The 8,541-nt window shown below is 41.4% G+C and overlaps 1 protein-coding gene and 1 pseudogene across 3 annotated transcripts in view; one reads left to right on the top strand and one right to left on the bottom strand.

The window, feature by feature from the left end:
- Positions 1-8,541, bottom strand: part of STIM1 (stromal interaction molecule 1) — a 240,585-nt gene that overhangs the window by 102,424 nt on the left and 129,620 nt on the right. The gene's annotated exons all lie outside the window — the stretch shown is intronic.
- Positions 1,902-2,207, top strand: LOC105549255 (annotated as a pseudogene).

The following is an 8,541-nucleotide window of genomic DNA, read 5'->3' as shown; positions in this document are numbered from 1 at the left end:
GCAAAACCCTGTATCCACAAAACAGTACAAAGAAATTAGCCAGGCAGTGGTGCATGCCTGTAGGTCCAGCTACTCAGAAGCTGAGGTGGGAGGATCACTTGAACCCAGGAGACCGAGGCTGCAATGAGCCAGAATCATGCCACTGCACTCCAGCCTGGGTTACAGAGCAAGACTCTGACTCAAAAAAAAAAAAAAAAAACAAGAAAGAAAATGTGGTACATATTGACCATGAAAAGCAATGAAAATCCTTTGCAGCAACATGAATGCAGCCGGATGCCATTATCTTAAGTGAATTAGTGCAGACACAGAAAACCAGATATTGTATGTTCTCACTTACAAGTGGGAGCTAAATCTTGGGTACACATAAACACAAAGATGTGAACAACAGATACTGGGGTCTCCAAAAGGAGTGGGGATGGGGAGAAGGACTGAAAAAATTCCCATTGGATGCTACGGTCACTATCTGCATAAGAAAATCAATAGAAGCCCAAACCTCAGTATCATGCAATATACCCTTGTAACAAACCTGCACATGTACCCCATGAATATAAAATTAAGATGGAAATTTTTAAAACTAATAAAAAAAATAAATGAGCAAGGGATCTGAGAAAATATTTCTCTAAAGAAGATATACAAATAACCATTAAGCACATGAAAAGATGTTCAATACCGTTAGTCATCAGAGAAATGTAAATCAAAATCATAATGAGATATTACTTTATACCAACTAGGATGACTATAATCAAAAAGTCAGACAATAACAAGTGTTGATGAGCATGTGGAGAGATCAGATCCCTCACACACTGCTGGCAGGAATGTAAAAATGGTTTAGCCACTTGAACCATTTTTATATGGAAAATACTCTGGCAGTTCCTAAAACAGGTAAACACAGTTACCATATGACCCAGCAATTCTATTCATATGTATGTACCCAAGAGAAATAAAAGTATACATCCAAACAAAACATAAAACACATGTCCACACAAAAACTTACACATGTCTATAGCAGCAGTATTCATAATAGCCAAAAGGTGAAACAAACCAGATGTCTATAAATTGATGAATGGCTAAACAAAACTGGTATGTCCATGCAATAGAATATTATTTGGCCATGAAAAGAAATAAAATACAGATATATATACATGAACATGTACAGGCAGTACTGATACAACATGAATGCACCTTGAAAACACGCTAAGTGAAAAAAGCCAGTTACAATGGACCACATATTATATGACTGTATTTACATGAAATGTCCATAATAGGCAAATTACAGAAAGAGAAAGTACATGCGTGGTTGCTTAGGGCTGGGGGAAATGAGGGGAGAGAACAATAGCTAATGTGTATGTGGTTTATTTTTGAGGTGACAAAAATGTTTTCAAATTGACTGAGGTGATAGTTGCACATATCTGTGAATATACTAAAACCCATTGAATTGTATACTATATGGGAGAACTGCACAGTATGTGAATTCTTCCTCCAAGAAGCTGTTTTTTTTTTTTTTTAATTGATAGGTTACACTAGGCCAGATAAACTTTTTCTGTAAAGAGCCAGACAGTAAATATTTTATGCTTGGTGGTCGCAACTACTCAACTCTGCTGTTCTTGCGTAAAAGCAGCAACAGACAATATGTAAACAAATGAGAGTGGCTGTATGCCAATAAAACTTTATGGACTCTGAAATTTCAATTTCATATAAATTTCACATCTTGAAATTCTTCTTTAGTTTTCCCCCTAAACTATTTTAAAATGTAAAAATCAGGGTTCTCCCATCACCCTTGCTGTGGGTCTCAGCAGCCGGGCGGCGGGAGGAGCGGCAGTGACCAGGCAGCCCAGCTTCGCCGAGGCTCTCCCTGCGCCACGGCTCGCAGACATCCCGCAGGCGCCCTCCACGCCGCCAGGATGACTAAGAGGAAGGTCAGCTCCGCCAAAGGGGCCGCCAAGGAAGAGCCCGAGAGAAGATAGGCGCGGTTGTCTGCTAAACCTGCTCCTGCAAAAGTGGAAGCGAAGCAGAAAAAGGTAGCAGCAAAGGATAAATCTTCAGACAAAAAAGTGCAAACAAAAGGGAAAACGGGAGCAAAGAGAAAACAGGCCAAAGTGGCTAACCAAGAAACTAAAGAACATTTGCCTGCAGAAAACAGGGAAAAGAAAACTGAGGGGAGTCCAGCCTCTGATGAAGCAGGAGAGAAAGAAACCAAGTCTGATTAATACCACACATCATGTGTTATCAGTGGTCCCTGTCTCTCTTCTTGTACAATCCAGAGGAATATTTTTATCAACTATTTTGTAAATACAAGTTTTTTAGTAGTTCTAGAAACATTTGTTAGAAGGAGGGAATCCCACCTCATCCCAATTTTTAAGTGTAAATGCTTTAAGAGGTGCAATCATTCACTGGTTGTTTATTTTTTGGTACAACCAGAAAATAGTGTGGGATATTGAATTAAGGGAGGCTTTAACTATCTTTGGTGTCAGCTTAACACTCGATAGATGGGGGGTTAGTTTTTATATCCTATAATACAATGCATATTAAATGACAATATGGAGTCAGTCCTGCATTTAATGTCTTGAACATTTTAAATTACTTCTATGTTGTTTTTTGGTAGACGTGTTTCCTAAAGAAAACCACTCCTTGATCATGGCTCTCCCTGTCAGAACTGTGTGTACTTTGTAACATCTTTGGTTGTGGTAGTCCTGTTTTCCTAATAACTTGGTTACTGTGCTGTGAAAGATTAAAAATTTGAATATGTAGTGTACATGCTATTCAGTTGTGAATTGGTGGGACGTATGTAACAGCTTATCAACATGTGAGGATGCCGGTACTTGATAGCCTCTTAAGGACAATTTGCTTCCAAATTCTAAGCTGGAAAGTCACTGGAATAACTTTAAAAAAAGAATTACAATACATGGCTTTTTAGATTTTCGGTATGTATATTAATAATTGTGTACAAATTGAAATGTCTGTACTGATCCTCAACCAATAAAATCTCAGTTATGAAAGAAAAAAATTTAAAAATCATTTTTAGTTTGCAGGCTATACGAAAAAACAGTTTGCTGATCCCTGGACTAGATATAATAAATCCACCCTCTGCTCTGGCTTCAGGTGCTAGGGAAATCTCTCTCCCTGACAATCCCCACGAACAAAAGGCAACTTCAATTCCACGCTCAGTTTTCCCTCATGCTACCATCCCTATACACGGCTTTCCAACACCCTGAGAGGATCACAAACTCAGCCAAACACTCAACAGCAGGAAAACCTCTAGGACTCCATTTCCAAAATAGAACACCCACTTCAATTGACTTGGCAAAAAGAGTTAGAGCTCACCATGTGTTTCTTATAAATGACACTCACCTTTGGGCAGTAGTATGGGAAGAAGCTTAAGGACAAAGAATATAAGAATAAAACGAACTCATGCCTCTCCCAAGAAGCTTCTGGCATCTAATCAACTCTAAGAGGGAGGATTTAGGCTTATGCGTCAATGAGCAATACAAAATATATATACACTGTGTGTGTGTGTGTGTGTGTGTGTGTGTGTGTGTCCTTAAGGACAAAATATCCTATTAGAGTACTGTACTACACAAGAGAAGGCAGAAGAATAGTGCAGGCATTAGGAGTTCCAGAAGACTTTGTTAAGCAGCATTTGTTCTTTCATTTGCCTAACCAATTATTTACTGAATAGTTACTATGTGACAGGTCTTGTGTTGAGATCCAAGGACACACAGATTAATCAGACATATTGAAAGCATCTGGGTGAGACAGATATATAGAAGAGAGTCTGTCCTTGAAGGAAAGAACCACTGTTCTATGTGGAGGAAAGTGTTATCACTCAATCCCAAAGACAGAACCCAGCAACTTTCTCTCCAGCCCCATACTGCCTGAGACTGCACAAAGTTTTGCACTCTCAACTGATCACACAGCTTGGTCAACATCCAGAGAAATCACAAAGCTTATGAAGTGTCATATAGGAAAAAGAATTTCACAGATAATGTCTTGAATCACATTTCTGACACTGACCACTATGTCACCTAGAACCTGTAAAATGCAAACGACCTCATAGTTACAATGTGGAGAAAAGGAGATAATTTAAGGCACAGTCCCCCATAGTGCCTATATGTAGAAGATGCTTCATATGTGTTTGACTATTCTGAACCTAGGTCCCCTTGACAAGGGGGCTCATACTATTTATACCAGTTTATCTGAGGAGAAACCTAGTGTCTGAGGATAAACAAGAATAAAAGTATGATCCCCCTTGTCAAGGGACCCAGCAAGTTCTGATCTTACCAGTGACTTCCCAGAGACTTCTAATCTTACCTCTGCCTCCTCAAGACACCAAGTGGCTAGATAAAAGAGGGCATGGCTCTCATCCAGCCAGTGCCAAAGTGCTGAGGTATATGCCTATGTGGATCTATACCTGAGAAGGCCTGATGCATGTTGGGTACTGACAAAAAATTACAAGAAACTGGATAACACAACAACTGTAGAAATTTGCACACAGCTCTATGGTTTACAAAAAAAGGATCTTTTTCAAGCCTCACATCAGCCATTGAAGGTATATGTTACTGGTGTCCCTATCTTATAGATGAAGTAACTATTCTCTAAATACCTCCCTACTTGATGTCTCCTAGAGTTGCCATATTTTTTGTCTCCTGCCTTTACTCGTTAAGTTCCCCTCTCCTGGAATGTTCTTCTTCCTTTCTTCATCTAGTAAACTCCTGCTCATCTTTAAAAACCAAGTTCCAACTTCACCTCCTCTGCAAAACCTGCTCCTGACATACCTTCAGTCAGAATTAGGACCAGCTCTGTTTACTTCTAGCTTTTCAACTTTAGGATGAAATCCAAGTTCCTCAGTATGGCACACAAATCTGACTAGAGCCTGCCTTTCTAATCTTATTCCCAACCTCTCCCTCTCTGCCCCACTATTACATTTGCTCAAGTTAAAAGAACCACTGAACCACAGATTCCCAAGGACATCATACTTGTTACTCCACATGATGTATCATGCTCAGCCCCCTCCCCATGTAAACCCCTATTCACTTCCAAAAATTCATCTCAGGCAATACCTTTTCTGGAAAGTGTTTTCTGTCTCCTCAGATGGGTTAACTCTTTTCTGTACTTCCAGAGCATGCAGGGCTCATCTCTTGTTACAATCTCTATGGGGATAGAATATGTATGTTTTTCTGTCTCAGTAAGTGAAGTGAGATCTTTGTAGGTAGGAAATTCATCTTAATAGTCTTTAAATGGGTATGCAAAGCATATCCAGCATCCAGCACAAACCACACACTAAATATGTTTGAAGAAAAAAGAGAGAAAGAAGGCAAGCAGCACATCAAAAAGAAAGATTTCAAAGGAGGTATTTATAAGTGAGGAGAAGAATACAAGAATGAATGAAAGGAAACTCACTGGACTTAAGTGAATCAGACAATTCTTCTTAATGCTATGAAGTACAAGTACACTGAATGTGAGGCATATGCAGACACAGACATGCACAGAAGGACTTGAAAAAATACATATATAGTCAAACAAACACAAACACCAGTTAGGTCTGAAGGGAAGCAGGGCCTTGGGAGCCAGCTGCCAATTCCTCCTTGGACAGGAAGAGTCAGAAGTTTTTAATACCTGAAACATGGCTTTTCTCTCTCTGCTAGCTTGACTACTCCTGGCTGCTAGACGATACCTGCATTCTGCGTACCACTTTGTGGGACCCAGATTCTGTCTAGACTAACAGCATTTTTGGGCTGCTAATTACATTTCTGGCTCTGCTTTTTCTTCCAGGTCCTGTGTCCTATACCTCAGGCCAAACCCTTTGTCCCTAACCTCCTTGATCCTCAACCTCATTTATGGGCTTTCTTTCAGCCCCTACTTCCTTGGCTCAGTGTTCCTCTTCTCCTTCCACTTCTTGTCACACACAGACACATCTAAATGCAGAAAGACATATACCCACACAAGCACAAAATGGTGTATACACACATACCAAAAAAACCACACACAAAGGCACATATAGACATATACACATATATAGACATATACACAAACAAGTCTTACAAATATATCTCATCCCTGTCATCGACAGGATTATCATCCAGAATAGACAAAGCAGACTCAACAACAAAGAGAGGGGGAAGGAAAACAACAGTCTGCTTAGTGAGAAAGAATTTCCCTATCTGTCAAAGCAAGCCACCATCAGGTTTTCCTGGAAACATGAGGGGTACCATCTGGGGGAGCTGCTGCCTCATCTTGTGTCTGGCTAAGGTACTGGGACAGATTGCAAACTATGCCTACTCTCACTGATATGTAGCTCAGCTTGTCTGGAAACTGGTACCTTTGCCTGCGTGCTGGCTGACAATGTGGTTTCTGCTATACCAGTACATATAAGATCACTGCACCCTGATTCATCTCCCACAGGTCCTGTGCATACTACCATTACAGCCCTTAAAATGTGCTATTGTCACTGCCTGTTTATATATTTGTCTCTCTCACTAGCCTAGGGCTTGTTAATGGCAAAGAGTATCCTATTTTCATCTCTACTTTACACATGAGCAAAGTGAGTCTCCAAATCACTTAGCCATACACTTAGTACATTGCAAGGTTTGGATTTGAACCCAGGTTGGACTCCAAAGCTCATGCTTAGACTTTTAAAAAGTCAAAGTCCAAACAGTTTATTCTAAAGTTATTCTAAGAAACTCACAAAAGTTAGGACTGAATGTATGAGCTAGGACTCAGTGGAAGTCCTAGAACTTGAACTCAGTGGAAGTTGTAGCCTATAAACTGATGAGCCACTCCTGGTAGGCGAATGCTACAGCCACCCTATAAGTACTTACAAGGAAGAATGGGAACAGGACATTTCTTTAGCCTAAGGAGCAGGTTTCACCTGAAAAATGATGTCATTCATGGTGTCAGCTGTCTCTGTTCTGTGCAAAGGCCCTGAGCCGACTTCAATCTGTGCTTTGCCTGAATTAAGAACAGGGGGTCAGAATGTTCCATGAAGTAGGAGACAAGATGATGACTGCACCAGGATACAGGCAGAGAACTAGAAAGAAAAAAAGTAGAGAGGTGCCTCCAAACTTAAGTCAAAGAAGAATTACTATAGCAACAAAATGTATATATTGGAAACCAATGCTGAAGTTAATCTGCATATAGTAAATTTTTTTAAGAAAGGAGAAAGGCTGGACGCGGTTGCTCATGCCTGCAGTGCCAGCACTTTGGGAGGCCAAGGCGGGCGGATCAGTTGAGGTCAGGAGTTTGAGACCAGCCTGACCAACATGCGAAACCCCGTATCTACTAAAAATACAAAAATTAGCCAGGCATGGTGGCATATGCCTGTAATCCCAGCTACTCAGGAGGCTGAGACAGGAGAATCGCTTGAATCCAGGAGGCGGAGGTTGCAGTGAGCCGAGACTGCGTCACTGTACTCCAGCCTGGGCTACAAGAGGAAACTCTGTCTAAAAAAAAAAAAAGAAAAAGAAAGGAAGGAGAAAGAGGAGGAGGAGGAGGAAAAGAAAAAGCAGCAGTAGCAGTAGCTCCAGGCTGTCAAAGCTGTGTGCAGGGAAAGCAAAGAAAAGTTATGTTCAGAATTGGGTCCAGGGACCAAAGGGAAAGCACTGCTTCCCAGGTGCCAGTATGGCCTCTTGGAGTGATATAGCAGCCATGGGAATCAGAGAGAGGCCCTGAGCACAAGGTGAATCAAGGAAAAATAAAACTACAGTCACTTGGTTAGCTGTCTTTGACAACTCCTCACATGGAATGCCACATAGTAGGGGTCAAGAAATTGATTCAGGCGCCTGATATATAGGTAAGAGGGAATTGCCACCAGAGTTGCCCCACAGATTCTTTGACATCTTAACTTCCCCAGAAGCAGTACTAACTACAAAAAAGAAAAAGGAAGGAATAAAAAGAGGGAGAGAGGGAGAAATTATCCAAAAAAGAATGCTCCAGGACTCTTCAGTCTGACGTTTTCAAAAGTCATCTATACCTGCCCAGGAACTGAGGCAACCTCACTGTCAGTTAGCTAATCAGGGATCTGCTTCCAGCAACCATGGTACTTCAGACTTCAAAGCACCACTGTATCTCTATCAAAGTTGGAGGTAAGAGAAATAGAGATAGAGGCTGGGCACAGTGGCTCACACTTGTAATCCCAACACTTTGGGAGGCCAAGGCAGGCCAATTACTGGAGGCCAGGAGTTCGAGACCAGCCTGGCCAACATAACAAAACCCCTTCTCTACTAAAAACACAAAAACATTAGCCGGCCATGGTGGCACATGCCTGTAGTCCCGGCTACCCTGGAGGCTGAGGCATGAGAATCACTTGACCCTAGAAGGTGGAGGTTGCAGTGAGCAGAGACCGTGCCACTGCACTCCAGCCTGGGCGACACAGCGAGACTCTGTCTCATAAAAAAGAAATGGAAATAGAAATCAACATGACTTTCAAAGTGCTTTCTTTTTTTTTTTTTGAGACGGAGTCTCGCTCTGTCGCCCGGGCTGGAGTGCAGTGGCCGGATCTCAGCTCACTGCAAGCTCCGCCTCCCAGGTTTATGCCATTCTGCTGCC

Source organism: Mandrillus leucophaeus, unplaced genomic scaffold (assembly GCF_000951045.1).
Source record: "Mandrillus leucophaeus isolate KB7577 unplaced genomic scaffold, Mleu.le_1.0 Scaffold432, whole genome shotgun sequence".
In the NCBI taxonomy this organism is placed as follows: Eukaryota; Metazoa; Chordata; class Mammalia; order Primates; family Cercopithecidae; genus Mandrillus; species Mandrillus leucophaeus.
The sequence above is the reverse complement of the archived record's forward strand: the minus strand, read 5'-3'. Positions and strand labels throughout refer to the sequence as shown.